The 22040-nt window shown below is 35.7% G+C and overlaps 1 long non-coding RNA gene across 1 annotated transcript; it reads right to left on the bottom strand.

Moving 5' to 3' along the window:
- Positions 1 to 242: 242 nt before the first annotated feature.
- On the bottom strand, positions 243 to 14342 carry LOC143676612 (uncharacterized). The gene is made up of 3 exons (XR_013172219.1): positions 14248 to 14342; positions 5300 to 5341; positions 243 to 402 (listed from the first exon to the last, which is right to left on the bottom strand). It is a non-coding gene; the product is annotated as an uncharacterized LOC143676612 (long non-coding RNA).
- Positions 14343 to 22040: the final 7698 nt, after the last annotated feature.

Here is a 22040-nt window from a genome sequence, read left to right as displayed (position 1 = left end):
TTTTTTTGTGTGTTTTTTTTTTTTTTTGGTAGTGTTTGACCAGAGTAGAGAGAATATTTCTTTAAAAATTTTATGTCTTGTTGGGTTTCTCCTTTCCTGGTCTTCTGCCTAGAGAGAGAAGACTCTTTTTGTGAAAAAGAAGACTTCTTTTTCTGTACTCATTGGCATTTCCACGTTGCTAGCCTCTTTGGTTCCAAGCTGAATATTATGATGCCAAATCCAAATCCAGGTAACTCAACTCACTACTATTCCATTCCTCAGTCTTGAGATCCCTAGTTATTCTTCCTTCTTCTCTCTACCTTTAGGATCTTATATTTGTTAATATATAAAATCCAGGTTTTCTAGTTCACTTAATAGGCAGAATAGAGGAATGTGCATCTACTCCATCTTCTCAGAAGTAGACTGAAAAAGACAATCGTTTTCTAAATTAATATTTGTTGGTAGAGGAGATGTACATTTATAGAAATACCATGCCTAAAATATATGAAATACAGAGTTCCCATATACCACACTAATATTAACACCTTGCATTAGTGAGGTATATTTGTTATAATTCATGAAAGAACATTTTCCTAATTATAGTATTGATTATAGTCCACATTTACAATAGGGTGTATTGACATAGGTAATTTTTAAAAAGGTCAAAATTCACCTCCTAGATATGAGACCTACCATGCTTGGAATAAAAGATGCAATGGACAGAATTAAGAGCTGATTAGACATTGCAGAAGGAAAGAGTAAGTAAACAAACAAGCCATACAAAATGAATCACAGAAAACAGGCTCAAAGAAGAATAAATAAGAGTGTTGTCATGGTCAGGTTCATGTGTCAACTTGGCCAAGTGGTGGGACCTGTTTGTCTGTTTGGGCAAGTGCTGGCCTGTCTGTTGCCATGAGGACATCTCATAGAATTAGATCATGATCACGTCAGCTGTATCCGCAGCTGATCCCATTTGTAATCAGCTAACGGGGAGTGTTTCTGCAATGAGTGATGCTTAATCTAATCACTAGAAACCTTTTAATGAAGAGTCAGAAGAGACAGGTTCTATTCCTGCTTCGGCTGGTGAGCCTCTCCTGTGGAGTTCATCCAGACCTTCCATTGGAGTTGTCGGCTTTACAGCTCGCCCTGTGGATTTTAGAATCTGCGTTCCTGTGGTCACGTGAGACTATAAATTTTATATTTGTGAGTGTTCCCTGTTGATTCTGTTTCTCTAGAGAATCCTAACTAATACAAGTGTCATGGAGCTAAAGAAGAAAGTGTGGCAAACAGAAAAAGATGTTCAAAGTAATAGCAGCTGAGAATTTCCCAAATTTGATGTAAACTATGAACATACACATACAAGACACTCAATAAACCCAAAGCACAAGAAACAAAGAAAAATACTCCAAAGTAGGGGGTGTGGTCAGGGGATCCTGTTAACCTAAAATTTTATAACCAATGAAAATATTTTCAAAATTAAAGATGAAATAAAGACTCTCTCAGAAATTCAAAAGTGAAAATAAGTAATCATCATTAAACTTGTACTACTAAAAATGTTGAAAGTGGGTCTTTGGGTAAAAGGAAAATGATACCAAATAGAAATCTTTATCTTCACAAAGGAATGAGGTGCACCAGAAATAGTGTATGTGTGGTTAATTTATAAGGTATTTTTTTTAATCTCCTTATGTTTAATCTCTTTAAAATCCTTACGTAAAATCTCTTTAAAATATGAGTGGCTGCTCAAAGTGAAAACAACAAGATGTATTGTTTATAAGATATGTAAAAATAAAATATATGACAGAATAGCAAAAAAAGGTGCAGGAAACAGAAGCTTACCATTGCAAGTTTCTTAGTCTACGGACTAGATAAAAGGTGATATAATATGACTTAAAGGTAAACTTTGATGTGCTAAAGGTGTTTAGAATAAACCCTAAAGCAGCCCACTTAAAAAAAATTAACAGGAAGAAAAAGAAAGAGTTATAATTAATATAAGGAAATAAAATTGAATCACAAAATGATATTAACCCAAAAGATGGCAGAAAAAGAGGGAAACATGAACAAAGGAACAGAAGAAACATAGAAATAATTCATATGATGGTAAATTTAAACACAGTCATATCAATAATCACATTAACTCTAAATGGTTGTTAAAGCCAATCTCCAAGATAGCCTTCAATGATCGCCAATTTTCATGTCCTTGAATAGTCTCCTCCCACATTGGATTAGCGTTGGTCTCTGCAACCAGTAGAAGTGATGTTATGTCAGTTTTGAGAATAGGCTATACAAGACATTGTAGCTTTTACCTTTCCCACTCTCTCAGGTGAGTTGCACTGGAGGAAGCTACCTACAATCATGAGTGTCATTTGAGGACACTCATTTAGTGAGTGAGGAACTGGGACTCCTTGCCAACAGCCATAGGAGTGAACTGAAGAGGGTCCTATCTGCCAGCAAACTTTCAGACGACTTCAGCCATGGCTGGAATCTTGATCACTTACGTGAGCCACATTTAGCCAAAACCACTCAGCAAAACTGCTTACAAATGCCTGACCCACTAAAACTATGAGATAATAAATATTTTTTGTTTTAAACAATTAAGTTTTGGAATAACAAATTATGCGATCATAGAGTCTGGACACAATGTCTTTAACACTCAAAAGCAAAGATTGTCAAGTTGGATAAAAGAACAAACCTCAATTACTTACAAGAAACCTACTTTAAATATAAAGACTCAAATAGGTTAAATGGAAAAGTGTGGAAAATGATACACCATTCTAACAGTAAACTAGAGAAAGCTGGAGTGGCTATATTAATTAGTACCAAAATAGACTTCTGAGAAAAGTATATCTAGGATAAATATGACCATTATATGATAAAAGGGTAAATTTCATCATAAGCACATAAAAATCCTAAAAGTTCATGTACCTAATTTCAGAGCTTCAAAATACATGAAGCACAAACAAATAGACTTGAAGGGAGAAATACATAAATCTACAATTGTAGTCAGAGACTAACACACTTCTCTCAATGACTGAAAGAACCAGGAGAATAAAAAAAGAATACTTGACCTAACTGACATTTATAGAAGACTCCATCCAACAACACATTCTTTTCCAAGTCTGCCTGGAACATTTACCAAAGCAGACTATATCCTAGGCCATAAAACCAATCTCAATATATTTAAAAGGACTGAAATCAATCTCAATAAATTTAAAAGGACTGAAAGCATGTAAAATATGTTCTGGGACTACAATAGAAGTGAAATAGAAATCAGGAGATGAAAAGCACATTTCCAGATAAACCGTGGGTCTAAGAAGAAATTGAAAAGGGACTTGGAAAGCATTTTGAACTGAATGAAAAAACCATTAAGATGCAAAATATTTGTGATTTGCAGCTAAAACAATGCTTAGAAGGAAATATATAAAATAAAATGCCTATATTAGAAAATTTAAAAGTTTTTAAAACAATGACCTCATCTTAGGAAACTAGAAAAAAGAAAATTAAAAACAAATAAAGCACAATAAAATAATAAAGTGCATAAATCTGTAAAATTTAAAACAAAAGAGAAAAATTAATAAAACCAAAGCTTGTAAGTGGATATGATCAATCAAATTGATAAATCTCTACCCAGACTGATGAGGAAAAATAAAGAACACACTACCAAACATCAGTAATAAAAGATTTTATAACTACAGCTCTGAAAGATAAAAAAAAATTAGTAATGAAATACTATGAATATATTTATGCCAATGTATCACAGTTCAGGTGAAATGGACATGTTCCTTGAAAGAAAAGTAAAACTACAAAGCTTCCTCAAAAATATTCCTATATAATGTAAATATTCTATTGAGTTTGTAGTTTCAAGCCTTCCACAAAGAAAACCTCAAGTCCCTGATGGTACCACTGATGAATTCTACAAAAAATTTAATGAAGAAGCAATACCAAACTCTTCTATTCAAACTCTTCCAGGAAATAGAACATGAGAGGACACTTCCAAAGACCAGTATTGATCTAACATGAAAGTCAGACAAAAACACTGCAAGAAAAGAAAATTACAGGCCATATTCTATATGAACATATATGCAAAAATTCTTTAAAATTTTAACAATAAAATTATAAATAAATAGATGCCATGATATATTACAATTCTTTTTAATAGTACTGATTTAACATTTGAAAAATCGTTCAATATAATTCATCATATTAGCAAATCATATTAGTTTTCTATTCTTGCCTAGCAAATTACCACAAACTTAGTGGCTTAAAACACCACAAATTTATTATTTCACCGTCATGAGTTTGGTATGGGTTAGCTGGGTCAGCATCTCACAAAGCTGAAATTAGGATGTTGGCTAGCTGAGACCTCATCTGGGGGCTCCCTCTAGGGAAAGATTTCCTATCAAATTCTAGGTGATACCATATTTTTAAAGTAAGGAACTAAATGCTTTCCACACAAAATTGTTAAAAAGTCAAGAATGTCTCTCACCAGTTTTACTCAACAATGGTCTTAGACTATCTAGCCAGAACAGTAGAACAAGAAAAAGCAAAAAAAAAAAAAAAAAAAAAAAAAAGTCATCCAAATTGGAAAGGAAGATATTTAGCCATCTTTATTTATAGACAGCAAGATCGTTTATGTATAAATTTCTAAAGAATCTACCAAAAGGATAATAAAACTAAGCAGTAAGTGTAGGAATATTGTAAGAGATTATCAAAATGCAAGAATCCCATGTATTTCTATATACTACTACTATTCAGAAACTGAAATTTAAATAAACAATATCACTGGCCATGACATCAAAAAATTAAAATACATAGAAAGTTATTTTGCAAAAGATGTTCAAGACCTATAAAATCAAAAGTACAAAAAATGGCTGAGAGAAAGTAAAGAGGACCTAAATAAATGGGGAGATATACTGTGTCCATGGATCAGAAGATTCAATATTGTTAATGCACTAATTTTATATTGATCTACAGATTCAATAAAATGCCCATAGAGGACATTTTTGTAGAAATTAATAATTCTAAAATTCATACAGAAATTCAAAAGAAGTAGAATAGACAAACAGCTTTGAAAAGGTAGACCAAAGTTGGAAGTTATAGCTACTCTAAAAATTTCTTATAAAGCTACAATAATCTGGTCAGTGTGGTATTTGTATAAATATAAACAAGCAGATAAATGAAAACCAATAAAGAGTCCAGAAATAAATCCTCAGCTGATTTTTTACAATGATGTCAGCATAATTGAATGTGGATAGTATAATCTTTTTACCAAATGATGCTGGAACAACTGGATAACCATATGCAAAAATATCTTAGTGCTTACCTTACACCATATACAGCAATTTCGTTGAAATAGGTCATAGACCTAAATAGAAGAGACACAATTATCAAACTTCTAGAAGATACCATAAGAGAAAATCTTAGTGGCCTCATCTTTGGTAAAGATTTTGTAATAGGACATAGAAAGCAAAAATAAAATATTCATTAAAAAATACTTTCACTCTTCAAAAGGCAATGTTGTGAAAAAGTAAGCCAAAGACTGGAGAAAATATTTGCAAAACGAATACCCAACAATGGACTTATATATAAAATATATAATAAACACAACTCAAGAATAAAAAATAAGGAACCTAATAACACAAATCTGAGAAATATCTAAACAGATACCTCAATAAAGGAGATCTATTGGTGGCAAATAAGCCCATAAAATGATGCCCAATAGCATTAATCATTAAGGAAATGTCAATCTGAGCCACAATCTGATACCATTTCACCTTTATTAGATTGAATAAAATTACAAAGATTGACTATGCCATGTATTAGCAAGGCTGTGGGGAGGCTGGAACTCTCTTATACTCCTAGTAGAAATATAAAATGGCACAGCTACTTTGGAAAAGTTTGGTAATTTCTTAAAAATTTAAGTCACGTATGTACCATATGACCCAACCATTTCACTACTAAATATTTATTCATAAGAAAGGAAAGCATATTTCACATAAATAATTGCATATAAACTTTTACTGCAGCTTTCTGTGTAGTAACCCAAAACTTAAAATAACCCACATGTCCATCAACAGGTGAATGCATAGCTAAGGGTGGTATATTCACAAAATGAAATATTATTTAACAATATAAAGAGATGAGCTACTGGGTGTGCCACGATGGCTCAGCAAGTTCTCGCCTGCCATGCCAGAGACCCGGGTTCGATTCCCGGTGCCTGCCGATGGAAAAAAAAAAAAGGATCAGTAAAAAAAAAGATATGAGCTATTGACCTATGCAACAACACAAATGCATTTCAGAATAATTACACTGAATAAAGAAGTGAGTAAAAAATAGAGGATATATTGTTTAGCATATATTGTTTATCATTTTCTTAAAACTATAAAAAATGCAAATTAATCTATTTCAATTATACCTCAGTAGAACTGGGTTTTTTTGATAAGGTCTATTAATTTTCCTTAGTAGTCCTTTTCAACTAGGTCCTCTCTCCTTAGAAGACTTGTGTGAATTTGTAGCTTCCAAATTTTCTTAATAAAAACAAATCTTAATAAAATCTAGGTGTTCATTTCTAATAATTAATATCCAATCCACTCTGAAAATTAAAAAAAGACTATATAAATTGTACCCACAAGGGAGGCTAATCACACCTGTTTTATTTGGTGTTGTCACGTTTGGTTTTTTTTTTAATTTGGCTAGTAGTAAAATACAATCCAGAAAATGGAAATCTTGCAGAAAACTTTCAGCAAGGCAGATACGAAGACAATCTGGCATCATATTTTGACGATATGTTCTCTGTCAGCGATTTTAGTGATATTCTTGAAACATGAATACCTTGTCAATCAATGTTTCAAAATAGAGAGAAGTCTGAAATATTTCAGATTTTATGTAAAAATGCCATGGAAATTGTGAAAGCAGCATTACCACATTTTCATTAAGTCATGAGAAAGCTCATCTTTATCCAAGGTGTTTCTATTAGCCAGGACTCGAAAGGATTTTTAGGGATATCCAATAAAACTGCTTATCTGTGTGACTATTTTGGAAGCTGATGGGGAGTCCAGCTTAGATTTCTACAGAGATTAATTTTCTATTCAAAATAAATTTCTCTTTGTGATTTATTAAATACTTTATTAACTGAAAATATGGATACACATTTTAATTTTGTGTACGCATAAAAAAAGTAATAGGCAAAAAACTCTGGGAGAGTTTAGACTAAATTTCTATGGGATTGTGTAGAATGATATGATTATGGTTTATTTAGGCTACTGAACTGGCCCCCATGTTCTCCTACTAGGAATTTCAGTCTGCACATTAAAGCTACCTAATGAGTATTTTCAGTTATTAACAACTTTGATCTCTTTTTTGGAGATTTTCATAACCCCCTGCATCACAGCCCTCACCTCATGCTGTCTCCCACCCCATTTCTGGAGGGACTCCTCCTCAGGCAGGAGAAATGTCATTCCTAGCAGGGTTAGCTTTGTTCAAACAACTGCAATTCAGTGGGCTTTTCAGTCCTTCTGTCTGGATTAAAAATCCCTCCTTTAATTTGTGACAGCCCCTTGACCTAGGGCGCTATTTCTCAAAGTGTAGCCAATCGTCCGCATCAGACCCAGTCATTGCTAATCAGAAATGCAGATCCCCAGATATACCTTTAGTCCCAAACCCACTGAATATTCATTTTTAACAAGGATGTAAATGTGTGTGAAACGCTAAAGACTGAGACCACTGGGAGCTGGAAGCAACTCCTCATATCCTCACTCCTACTTCATTCTACTGACAGCATTATCACGAAGAACATTTTTGCATCAGAGAAACCGCTGAGTATTTTCAGTTCCAAAGAGATTAATCCATTGAAAAATAAAACATGACCACAGAGAGGAAAATCCATAGATCAGGACTTTGTTTTAAAAGCAGTAAGATGAGAATATGTGTATTCTCATGTTTCTCTCTCCCTTCTCATCTCCGTCACATTGTTGAATATGCCACAAGTAAATGTGAAAGGATAGTAAAACCGTATTGGACTCTTGTCTTGTGGATGGATATCAAGTGGATAATGGGGTAGTAAAGGAGAAAAAAAATATGATAGTGAGTAGAAAGACAGCAAGCATATGTCGACATGACATATTCTCAAAGACTGAGATTAAAATGTATCTTCTCTTGTCTTACTGTGAAGTCATTTCTAATTTTTGTATTCATGTTCCATTGACTAAATGTTCTGTTTCATGCCTATAAATGTCGTGTCTCCATACTTAGCCACTGTCATGAAGAAATGATTGAACTGTGAACTGAGATAGATTAGGACTCAGTTTCAGCTCTTTCACTTAAAAACTGAGTAGCCTTGGACTTTTCATTTCAACCACTCTAGTTCTATTTTTTCTCAACGACATAATAGGGTTACATACTATTACTTAGACTTATGATGATGACTAAAGGAGATTAGCAGATACAGAAGCAGCTCCCGCCACTTGGCATGCTGTGGACACTCAAGCTCTCCAGCACTCAGTAGAGCTGCCTGCCCCTACCTAAAGGGTTGGCAGTGAGGACTTCTTCTTGCCTTTTATGAAAATTTGTGGCTCAGAACTAGGTTATAAAAAGTGAACTGAGACAATGATTTTTTTAACATGTAAATATGCTGCAGATAAATGTGAAATAACAGCAAAACTGTGTTTGACGATTAGTTGTTTTATGAGTAACTACCAAGTGGATAATGCTATAATACATTTTGTGTCTTGGCACACGTCTAATCTGTTCTAAACTTGACATGACAATGAGATCTTAGGTTAAATATTTTAAGTGAGGATTTGAGAACTCTATCAGACTTTTTTTGAAATTCAATGTAAAAGGATGCATCAAGAAGCATTTTGGGTTTAGGCCATGTATATTACACTATACAGTTTCAGACTCAACCAGGCAGTGAAAGTTATATATCCTAATTCTCACAGTTTATACCTGGAAATGATCATCTTCCCTTCACTGAACTAGGCAGGGTTAGGGAGGTACAATTTTGTCCTCAGGTGTATATGATGTCCAAAACCTCTGGGCCTTGGCTAAAAATTATACCCAGTTCTCACAGTCCTAGTAGGATTTATAGTCTAGAAAGGTGAATTAGGGTAGTTTAATTTTGCAGCCACTTAGGAAAAAACTATTCTCTGTCTAGTGGACACATTTATTTCTGCAAATTGAACACACCCAAGAAACACAAAGAAGAGGAGATGCTGGACCCTTCCCTATTTTAAATGTTAGATTAGAGTCCTCACTTCACTGCCTTACAGAATCAGTGTAACCAGATTTGTTAGAAAAAAAAATAATTTTCATGTTATCCCTTTATTTTTTCTCAGCCTATTCTTAAACACAGTCCCAAATGCAAACATCACAAACATTATCTCTTTACACTGATGCCAGCTAAAATAAATTTAAAAACTAGCAAAGTGAACACAATTTATTAAAGTTAAATATATTATTGCAATTCCAGTACTCTTCTACTGTCTGAGGGGAAAACTGAACTTCTGCTAATTTTATTTCTTCTATACTACACAAGCTTGTTAACATCAACCTGAAATCATTACAGAGTAAACTTACTTTGACCAATTAAATGAGGACAAATAACTCTGGATAATGTTATTATTTAGATGGTAAGCTACTGTGCAGAAAGGAATTAACATAGCAGACCAGGTGTGGTTCTCTTCAGAAATCCCCTCTTGTAGGTTGGGATCTGGAAACCTGGTCTTTGAAATATTCCCTAACTGATAAGATTATTTCACTGTGCCTAGACAATGTACAAACAATGTGATTTAAGAACAACATTTGCTTTCCTTCTGGGACTCTGGAATTTTGTAAGCTTAGGCAGAGAATGTCTCCATGAGACATTCAAACCGGCTTTCCTGGGTAGAAACATCACAAACATATCAGCTCATTTTTGCTGCTGTAGGGAGAACTCCCAGGAAGGAGAACCATAGAAAACATGTAGTTTTCCAGAGCCCTCCTATATTTTCCCCCTACTATCTCCCCTACTAGTTCAACTGATATGTTTCCTGTGTTGATGTGATAAATCCTATCTGACAGCATGATTTTATACTATGTCCCTTGATTCGGTCTAGCAAATTATTGAATTAAAATTCAATATTAAATAATTAAATAATTTGGATAATTTCCAAATTATCACTACCCACCCCATTTAAAATCCCCCAAGTCTTCACAAACACCAATTTCTTCCCCAATCACATCTCAATCTACTTGTGCCTTTGTCTACTGGGCTCCAGCCACATTCTCAACCCCTGCTTCTCTCCTCCATTCTCCTAATAACATCACAAATCCACCACACCCTGCTCTGCCACAGCCTGCAATTCCCTGCCTGTAAAGCACAATTAGGAAAGGTGTGGGTTGGATATTAAAATTGACCTCCAAATCTGGACACTCTTTCCCCATAATTATTTATGAGCCCCATAATATATAAAGCTAAGTTTAGTTTGCAAGCCCTTTATAAACCACTTTAGTTGGTAAGGCTGCCAAAATGACAGCATTCCCAGCTTGAATCAATGAAGATGTGTTGCTACAAATAACGGAACACCTGCCTAGCATGACTTAAACCATAAGGATATTAAACTTACTTAACAAGAACTCTGGAACAAGTGGTTTCCGGGTCTGCCTTAGGAATACTGCAACATCAGACCACTGAGTTGGTGTTTCTGCTTTTCTCTGGGCTTCCCTTTGAACTGCAATTTGCCAGTCACTGCACCAGACATCACACAACTGGATTTAGGCAGAAAGCAAGGAGTAAATGATGTGTTGGTTGTAAAATGGCCTTTTCTTCACATGGCTGGCTCTCTCCTTTTATGAGACAGCAAAATCTTTCCCACAAGAGAACATAGGGCTTCCTCTTGTAGCTTATTGGCCAGAAGTAGATAACATAATTTCTCCTAGACCACTCACTCACAGAGGTAAATAGGAGTCCCAAGACTGGCTTAGACCAATCATGATTTATTCCCAAAGCCTGGAGGAAGGATCTAATTCCCTGAGTATACTGCTGTTGAACAAAGTAGTTCCTATTGGCAATTGTAGAAGTGGGTTCGACACTAGGTAGGCCAGTGATTTGCAAACTACAGAGTGCATCCAAATCATCTGGAGGACTAATTAAAACACAGATTTCTGGGCTCAGCTGGAAATGCAATAGGTTTTAGGTGAAGACAAGGAGTACTGTTGGCTTAATTACAGGTATGGATAAAGATTATTGTTGATTTCACTTATAGGTGTAGATAGGATTTAGCACTATCCTCACTTGTAGACAAGGGTTACTACTGGCATCCCATTTAGAGTGGAAGCACCCACTGAATTGATGCTACTAGTCATAGTTTTAAAATCAGATTTTTGATGTGCTTCATCATATCAAAAATATGTAAGGAAACAAACTATAAAATAACAATTTATTTGTGCAGCACAAATCAACTCTTTAAGTCAACAATGTTTTATATTGTTTAAAAATATCACATACTGGCGAAATAGAATCTTGGTATGGATTAACAGTCCCAAAACACAACACAGAGAGAAAATCAGTCTAACGGTTCTGTTTTAAAGGGTGAAATTTAGGAAAAATTGAGAGATGGTATCTAAGAGATTACTGAGCACATAGCAAAAAATATTGGTTGAAGGATGTGGAAGTCTTTATTAGGAAAGGCAGGTGTGAAAGTGTCAAGTAAAACATTAAAGAATGTCAGTATTCTGTGTTGTCAGTGTGTACTTAGTGATCATGTATTATGCATCTAGCATGGAAAAATACCTTATTATGTGCAGACAATCTAGAAAAGCAACAAGATTTACCCACATGAAATCTCCAAGCAATAAGCAGTGATGCTGGAAGTAGATGTTTCAACGTCCATAGACCCAAGTGCTATAAGAAAGAATGAAGCACATGCACTGTAATACCTGGGAAAGATTCCACAGAGGAAAGTTGATCTGCCTCAGGTAAAATATATGATCTTTAGAATTAAGGGGAAGAGTGAGAATTCCAAAGTGGGATAACAAAGAAGAGCAAGAATATGCAAAAATATGCAAGAAGAAGGAACCGTTTTCTCTGGATAAGGGGGATGAAGTCTGGCTGATGCCAAGGTGAACTCATTAAGGGCATCATGGCTTTTGAACACATTACTTCTTGCTGATGAACTGTAAATGTGAGTTACAAGCCTCTGAGGAAAATCTATTTGACCAAGCATTTCACAGAGTAGACTTCTGAGGTTAAAATTTCAAGATTAAGGAGCTATTGAATGTAAAAATAAGTTCTATGTAAAAAGAGAAATGTTTTGTTGTGCCATAAGGGATTATCTTATGAATACACATCCCATTTTCCATGCATAAGGAACCAAAATGACCCATCTGTGCTCCAGATATCATTTAACCATCTAGAAAGAGCTCAAGCTCTGTCTGTGGCCTATATTTGGATTAAACTCTTATGATCACCATCTAACTAATTGCTCCTTTGTTATGGACACTCATCTTCCTCTCTGTATGCCCCACATTTTCAATGATTTTTTACTGGTACTTCACACACATTGCCTGTGTTATTTCCTTATAAAAGCTGAGCTCATACCATAAAATTGGTTTAAATCTGGTCATTTCAAAGGTATAGAATTCCTAGGAAAAAGAAAGTGAGTAAAGTAGAACTTTTTCTTTTTATTTTCTTGTCCTCTATCTTGTTTGACATTTTTAACAAGCATTTACTATTTTTGAAAATGTTTTAAACTAACTTTTATAAACAGCATTAAGATGGACAGTATTTTAAATCTTCTTTTGCATAGATATATTTGCAAGATATCATTATGATCATAGTGAGTAAAGGAAAGGAAGACTTAGCACTGAGTGGAATATAAGGCATGAGGCCTCACTGCATTTGGGGCAATTGACTTAACATCTCTGAACTTGGGATTTTCTCACCTAGTAATAGTACAGTAAGACTGAAATTTCACCCACTCTCTAAAATTTTATAATATTGTGAATTCTTAAGACTTTTGAATTTAGAAATCAGTTATGTTGAAAGTTATTTATTGAAAATAAAACTGCACATTATTAACGAATTTAGTCCTGTAATTTTAACCTCTTATAGGATGCATTTCATGTCATGCTTGATGACCATAAAAAAAGGAACTGGTTCATTCAGACCATCACCCTGATTAGAAGCCAGACAGAGGTGCATTGCATCTCCCACTGCATGTCTCCTGTCCACTCTCAATATCTGTGCAATTGCACCACAGGGGCACATGCCACATATGAGCAGTGTGTGGACTAGGGCTTCAGAGAAAAAATATCTCAGGTTGAGGCCCATCCTAATATCTTTCCATATTTACCTCAAGTGTCATTTTCCCTACCCCAGCCTGGGTCAAACACGTCTCTCCTGCATCCTCATAGCATAGCTGAATTTTTATATTTCAACATAATTTATCATATTATGTTGACATTATCTGTATATATATATTACCTGTTGAGCACAGGGATAATAGAAATAGCCACAATATAAGAAAATAATGATTAGTATTATTATTTTATTATTATAATGACTATTTGTGCATTTCACACATCCTCACTTAATCCTCATATCTCCTAGGAATAATTGACATCTTCAGTAAGAAAACTGACGTCAAATTCGATTAAATAAATCACAAAAAATCTCAAAGATTTTAAAGAACCTAGCTAGGATTCAAAAACTACCTCTAGCCCAAAGTCCATATTTTTAACCAATTCATATAACTTTATCATATCTAACATCTGATGCCTAGTGCTTCTTGGTACATAGAAAGTACTCAGTTTATTTTGATTGAAGTGAAACTCACATAACCCAAGATATTTTTGCAAAATATGAAGTAACATTTTGAAGTTGAAGCTACCCCACCAAAGACAGTCTATTCCTAGCTAGGGATATGCCAGTCTGAAGATTTGTGTGTGATTTCTGTTATTAAATTAAGCACAGTCCATATATAAATGCTTTTTAATCCCATGGGCATTAGGATGTGGGTATAGGACTTTGGACATGATGTGCAGACTCTCCATGACTATCCATCTTCTAGGCTGTGATGGCAATTCTCTGAAGACTTTTTTTTTTAATAATGCACAAAGCAAATGTTCAATAATCATTAAGAACAATATAGAAAGTTTGGGTTGAAAATAAATGATTGTGAGGTTATTTTTATGAGAGGCAAAAATGTATAATCGTTATCAGAAAATGGAAAAGTGGCCAGACAAGCTTGTGAATTCATTCCAAAGTCAAAACACTGGAGTGACCCTTCATACCCGCATTTCTCTCAAATACCCATATCCAATCCATTCAAAGGTCCTGCTAATTTCACACCAGAAACATTTCTCTCATCCATCCGCTTCATCCTCTCCACAATCCAAGAGCCTTCTTCTGTTGCCAGAGCTACCATAATGGGCTCCCAACTGGTGTCCCTGCATCTCTGTGGCTCCATAATAGCCTCCCCCAACCCTTTTTTTCATACTATAGTCAAAAGATACTTGCAACATTCAAAATGTATGCTCATCAAACCTCCCCACCTCCATTTATTTACTTCAGTTATTCCCCTCTGTTCAGGTTAAAGGCCAACAACCTACACATGCCATCCAAGTTTTTGTGGCTATGCCTCCCCAAGCCTCCTGGGAAACTCTCCACCCCAATTCATTCTTCTTACAGTTCTTTTAGTTCCTGCAGCTCACTGTGCCCCGCCACAGGGACCTTGCACTTGGCTTTCCATTTTCTACACCTGCCCCTATGCACATTCCTTCCACACTCACAACAGTCAGCTCAATTCATATTTCCCATCTTGGTCCCCTGAGTCACTATTAAGCCCTCTTAAAATGGTGTTTCCTTCTGAGCCCATGTTTGTGATTATTTGATTAATATATACTTCCCTATCATACAAGAAAGAATCGTTCCCTTTTTGCATACATCATTCTTCTCGAGAGTCTGTCATAGCACTGGTACAGAGTAGCTGCTCAAAAAACATTGTTTGAATAAATGAATAAATGGAGACAGATATGCGTTTGAATTTCAGCTTGTCCACCTACATTTGACAAGTCACTGTGCCTCTCTGATCAATAGTAGTTTTTTTTGTTTGAAAAACAAGCTGACAATAATCAAACTGAGAAGTAAATAAGACAATGTATTTGAAATGCACTGCGTGGTGCTGCTCTCAGTTATTATTATTGCTATTATTGATATTATTAGTGCTATTTTCAGGGCGATTATTGCTGTTGTCACAATTTTTCAACCCAATAAAGGTTCAGGGCTTAAGAAGGAACCAATGAGAAGACAAGTTTCCATTCTGCTCAGATACCCCAATTTTTAAAATAAGGGAACAAGCTCAGGGAGGTTAAACGGCTTAGGGTCAGGGAGGTTAAATGGCTTACCCATGGTCCCACAGCTGAAGCTAGCTGAATTGTAACTGACATAAGTGCAAGCATGTACCAAGAGAGCTAAGAAGCACCCATGAGCCCATGTCCTCTATTAGGGTTGCCCATCTGGGAACTTTTGCTACACTTTGACATTTATTTCTATCTTTTTCTGTGTCTTTTATTCTACCTGTGGACTGCCCTGATGACCCACCCTACAAATTTCAGACTTGGCTAGCCAGCCCCCACAATCACAAAGGCTAATTCTTTGCAATAAGCCCCTTAAAAATGCAGCTTCTGGTTCTGTCTCCCTGGTTGAACAGTGACTGATACCAAGAAGAATCAGAAAATGGAGATAGGCAAAAAGATAAACCAGATAAAAAATGTGTGACCCCAATCCCACAGAGAAAACTACCAGTAGCAAGTTAATGTAGATACTTTCAAACCTTCTTTCATGCATCTATACATATTTTTAAATCTAATTAATTTATACTCTGCAAACTCTTCTGTAATTTCATTACTCAGTGTATATATATATATGTATATATATGTATGTATCTCATGATTAGCACTGCACTTCAGTAAATGTATTTTTATGCAATGATTTTATTAGCAACTCAGCATTCAATTGTGTAGACATACAGCAATTTGTAATTTGTCTAATTACTTATTTTGAGACATTTAAATTGTTTCCAAATTTTTACTATTGCAAATGGGTGCTGGTAGCTAAATATTGTGTATATGACCAGAACCCAGGAAAATCCCTCCCAATGAACTTAAGATTTCCTAATTTCCTTCTTTTTAGAATTGAAAAACCTGTTGGTTTTACTTTACTAGGTAGAATATCTATGTACCTTTTCCTTTAAACAACCTGTATATCAGTAAAAAGAAAAAAGGAACATCTGTAAGTCCCTCTTCATTCATAGAGATTATGTTTTCTTTTTTTTTAATGTTTCTAATAATGGAGAGGTAAAAACATTTCCTTCCATGTCACAAAATTTGCTTGGATGCGCATCACTTTCTTATTGCTGTTGTAACAAATTACTGTAAACTTTGACTTAAAATAATACAAATTTATTATCTTACCATTCTAGAGAGTAGAAAACCAAAACAGGTCTCCATGGACATTGGTTGTTTGGAACTGTAGGTTCCCCTAGAAAATCACGTTCTTAAAGCTGATCCATTCCCATAGGTGTAAACCTATTATAAGTACAAACTTTGGTGAAGTTAGCTCAGTTAAGGCATGGCCCAGGGTGAGTCTTAATCCCCTTACTGTAGTCCTTTATAAATGGGATGAGGAGAGAGATAGAGATAGAGAGAGAGAGGGAGAGAGAGAGAGAGAAAGCCACAGAAGCAAGAAGCTGAAAACAGCTATCCTAGAAGAGATGGGAGAGGCCAGCAGATGCCATGTGCATTTTGCCATGTGGCAGAGGAGCCAAGGATCACCAGCAGTCTTTGGGAAGAAGGCATCGCCTTGACGATACCTTGATCTGTACATTTCCATGGCCTCAAACTGTAAGCTAATAAATTCACATGGTTTAAGGCATTGTGTTTCTGCTTTAAGCAGTCTAGAAAACTAAAACAGTTAGGGTAAAATTGAATTGACAATAAGATGAGAATTTCTTCTGAAGGGTCTAGAGATGAACCCATTTTTCTTGCTTTTTCCAGATTCTGGAGGTTGCCCACATTCTTTGGCTTCTGTGCCCCTTCCTCCATCTTCAAAGTTAACATTAGTAGAGTAAGTTCTTTCTATGTTCCATCTCCCTGGCTTCCTTGTTTGTCTCCCTCTCCCACTTTTAAAGACACCTGTGATTACATTGGACCCACCTGGGTACTCCACGATGATCTCCCAATCTCAAGGTCATCTGATTAGCAACCTTAATTCCATCCAAAACTTAATTCCCCTCTTTCATGTAACTAGAAATTAGGATATGGACATCCTCGGGGGCCCACTGTTCTGCCTACTGTAGGTTGTCACCTAGGGCCCATTATTTGTGATTCAGATCCAGGGAAAGTAACTAACAGTGTTAACTTTCACACCACCTCCTTCCACCTCTCTATGTTCCCTCCTCATGTTTCCTCCCATGAGAACCACTGCACAGATGCTTCCGCATGGGTGCTCCAGTGTTTAATACTCAGCAAAGTACTAAAGTATTCCACATTTGGAAGAATATTGAAAACAGATTAGGTAAGGCCTTGAAAGTGGTCATCATTGCATTTCACAAAGAATAAAGGAAGATTAAAATCTCTGGGCACTCTACATCTCTTGGTGTTCTGAAATTTCCATCATATTTGGGTTAATCAACCAAGAAATAATCTAGACTAAAGAGGAAATTAACCTTGAATTTGGCAAATTCTCAAATAATACCTTTAACTGTGTATTTCTTGAGGTAAAGAACACAGAGTGGAATTGACAGTTAAGCAACGGATGGCATTTTAAGGTTTTTAGTTCATACTGCCAACTTGACCTCAAGAAAGCTTCACACATTTGCACTTTTACCCTCAGTTTATGAAAATCAGGTGACACATGGTCAGCTTTTGATCTTTGCCAACTTCTTGTTCTTGGACCTTAGGCCAGTATCTTAGCCTCCCTTGGTCTTAGTTTTCTCATTTTTCAAATGGATGTAACAATACCACCTACTTCAAAGGTGGTACAAATTAAATTGACCAATATATACAATATACTTAGAAGTACTTGATACATTCATAGTAAGTGTTAAATAAATTTTATTAATATTATTATTATATATATCTCTCTCTATATATATAGGTTGGTTGAGAACACTTTAGAATGGAAAAGTATAAGCTGTTCTAAAAACTGGTAATATACGTCCAATCCTATTCGTGACTTTCCAAAGTAGAGATTTGGAGAAAAAGAAGGACTTTCCCTGCTATGGTCCTCTGAATTCTTACTGTCTGAAAAGTGGTCATACCCACTATAGTGAGAGGATCTCCACTGTGAGAGAGACTAGGGTTGCCAGTAGGAATGGAAAACTGACATTACACCAAAGACTAGAAACTTGAGGAGCTCCAGACAATCATATGAACCCCGTGGGGCTGCCACACACAAAGCACCAAATATGAACACTTCCAAGAAGCAGCAGCACCTCCTGGGGCTTAAGGATGCCCTTGAGCTCTGGGTTGGTACAACTTTCCCTGGAGAATCCCATTAATCCCATTTGACTACTTGACTTTGATGCTTAGAGAGACAGTATATCACAATATTTAAAGAAAGATGGCTCTTGAGTCAAGATTACTCAGATTAGAACCATGGCTTCCCCATTTAGTGTCCATATTACAAGATAACTTTATACTACATTGAAGTCTGCATCTTGTTAAAATTGGAATTGCAGTAATTGTACTTCTGTTATAGATTCATTGGGAAAATTAACGATAATATATAGTTCCTTGAATAGAATCTGGCACAGATGAAGCATTTAATAAATTTTATTATCAATATTATTATATCATAACAAAGTCTTCTGAACAACCCTGTACTCACTGAACTGTGAAAAAAGAAATCTCTCAGTCAAGACTTGGTCAAATAATTCTCATGCAGATCTTTTTTTTTTTTTTTAAAGGAAAGACAGAGAGAAGGAAGGAAGGATAGAAGGAAGGAAGAAAGGGAAACATCTTTAAACATTTTCTTGTTTTATTGTATTTTGTTTTTTTGTTTTTGTTACATGGGCTGGGGCCGGGAATCGAACCGAGGTCCTCCGGCATAGCAGGCAAGCACTTTGCCCGCTGAGCCACCGCGGCCCACCCTCATGCAGATCTTTTGTGAGCAGCATTATGGCTGAAGTAAGAGACCATTATAAGGCAGAAAATAGATGCTCTCCATAGTCACAAGCGAGGTAAGGGTTCTTCAACACACCCTCCTCACTGCCTCACCCCAATTTTTCTTTATGTGATCAGGATCCAGAGCAAGGACTGGTGTTGGTTCCATTAGTGCCTTCTCTCAGGGAGTACACCAGCAGCAACCAGATAAGGTGAGTCTTAAGGGACGGTGTAAGCAAACCCAATTGAATCACAATGGCAACAGCAGTAGAAGGAAGCCCAAATTGGTGACGTGCCTTGGCTATTGGTAAAGCAGAAGCAAGCCCTCCCTAAAGAAAAGTTACCCCAATTTCAGCATAACAGATTTTCCGCAGAGAATGTCCAAGAAGTGAGTCCACAATTAAGCATCATCAAGCCCCAAAGAGGGAAGCCCCTATGCATGAGTGCCTGAAGGAATATAAAATGATATTCTTATTTCTCCAACACTGCAGACATTTAAACTGCCATAAACAGAATACCAAACAGCTTTGTGGACAATTTTTAAAGAAACAAAGGGCGTGATCTCAAAAATGAGCATGCAAGAAGAGATCATCAGAAAAAAAATAGTGAGATGTATTTCAAAATAGGATCTTTGTGAAATAAAAATGTAATTCTTGAATTAAAAAATCCAATAGATGGATTAAACAACCATTTAGACACAGTTGAAAATAATTTAGCGGACTAGAAGACATCTGAAACTACAAAGAATGCATCATAGTAAAATGGAAAGTGAATAAACCTTAAGTGATATGAAGGATAGAAAAAGAAAGGTATAGATATATCTAACTGAGTTTCAGAAGAAGAGAAGGAGGAGAGAACAGAGGGGCAATATTTGAAGAAATAATAAATTCAAATTTTCTAAACTGATGAAAAACATAAATCTCCATATACCGTAAAGCCACATACCCAGGCAGATAAATTAAATTCTCAAATTAAAAGCATAAAAAGTGAAAAGAAACAATTGGACACTAACTAAACTGTCTTAATTTGCAAAGATAAAATATAAACTATCTTTGGCCTTAAACAGTAATGTATTAAGAATGCAAGTGAAATGTTTATCTTCTTATTAGCAAATTCATTAAAGGTACCTATAAATAATTTCTCAGATTCAAGATTAACATTAAAAACCTGCACTTCAGGGGAAAAAAAGGAACAAGGGTCCAAAGTATTTACTTGTTAGGAATCTCTGGTTAATGTACCTCCTTAGAATTTCCCCCATATTTGGGGTCAATCCTTTCCTCCCTGTTATTGGTCAGAAAATCATAGGGCATTATCCTGTAACTACTAGATCTCATAGCTATCCCTCTTTCTAAAAATATTTATTGTGTATCATCAATGAAAGTCTAGGCAGATGTGCTTATTAGGCAAATAAACACACAACAGAAAGCATTATTAGCCCCAAATAAAAATACGAAATTGGCATATTTCAAGCAACAGTCAAGAGCAATTTTATCTAGAATAACTCAGTTTCTTTTTAGTAACAACTTCTAAAAGTAAGACTAAACTACTGGAAGTTGGCTATGTAAATCTTTCTAAATTTTGTATTAATGCGTTTGCTTGTTGAGTTCCAATGTGCTCAATGATATTAAAAGAACATCCCGTGCTTGTACTGGAAATCTCTGTGGAAAATACATTAATTTTCTCCAATTTCCTTAGAAATCAGCAGATTATGAATATTTATGAACTTTATAGGACAAAACACACACCAATGAAAATAAATACCATGTTTTGAGGAGTTATTTATGCTGGGCACTCTACATATGTTTGTTTTTTTTTATTTTCACAACAACCCTTAGAAGTAGTCTTTATCAATCCCACTTTACACATAAGGAAACCCAAGCTCACAAGCACAAATTGCTTATGTTTACAGCATTCATAAGTATAAAAATGCATATTTATACTAAGATTGATCTTCCTTCAAAGTACATCTTATTTTTTTGTCCCTCAGTGCATTTGATTCAAAGTCAGGGAGGCTGCCACCTTCACACATCCTAAAAGGACTCATTTGTGAATTTGTTCATGCTTTGTTTACTCATTTATTTGTTCAATGAATATTCATTGAGCACTTTCTCTATACAGGTCACCAGGCCATGGATTGGGGATACAGAATTGCAGTTTATAGAGCCCTTAAGATTAGTGTGTTTATGGTTGGGTCTTCAAACAATCTCCACTGGAAGGAAACACCTGTGAATGCAATTGCCCAAAGAGAACTGACTGTGGTTGCCTAACTGACCTGGGCGGCAGGCAGCAGGTATTGTTAGAGCAGTGGAACAAGTTGTAATTAATGGTTGCAGTTACAAACAGTAATAGCCAATGGCAGGGGTGATGGGGAAGGGGTTGTCTCTGTAGTTAGAAAGGTTGGATTCTGTTCTAGTTTGCTAACTGCCAGAATGTAATATACCAGAAACAGAATGACTTTTAAAAAGGGGAATTTAATAAATTGCTAGTTTATGGTTCTAAGGCTAAGAAAATATCCCAATTAAAGCACATCTATAAAAATGTCCAACCTAAGGCACCCAGGGAATGATACCTTGATTCAAGAAGGCTGATGAAGTTCAGGGTTTCTCTCTCAAGTGGAAGGGCACACGGCAAACACGGTCAGGGTTTCTTTCTCATCCAGAAAGGAATGTGGTGAACACAGCATCATCTGCTAGCTTTCTCTCCTGGCTTCCTGCTTCATGTAGTTCCCCAGGAGGCATTTTCCTTCTTCATCTCCAAAGGTCGCTGGCTGGTAGACTCTCTGCTTATTGTGACTATGTCATTCTCTACTCCCTCAGAATCTCCTCCCATTCTCCAAAATGTTTCCTCTTTTATAGGATTCCAGTAAACTAATCAAGACCTACCCAAGTGGGTGGAAACACATCTCCACCTAATCCAGTGTA

Source organism: Tamandua tetradactyla, chromosome 3, assembly GCF_023851605.1.
Source record: "Tamandua tetradactyla isolate mTamTet1 chromosome 3, mTamTet1.pri, whole genome shotgun sequence".
In the NCBI taxonomy this organism is placed as follows: Eukaryota; Metazoa; Chordata; class Mammalia; order Pilosa; family Myrmecophagidae; genus Tamandua; species Tamandua tetradactyla.
Note: the sequence above shows the minus strand (reverse complement) of the source record. Positions and strands in the feature narration are given on the sequence as shown.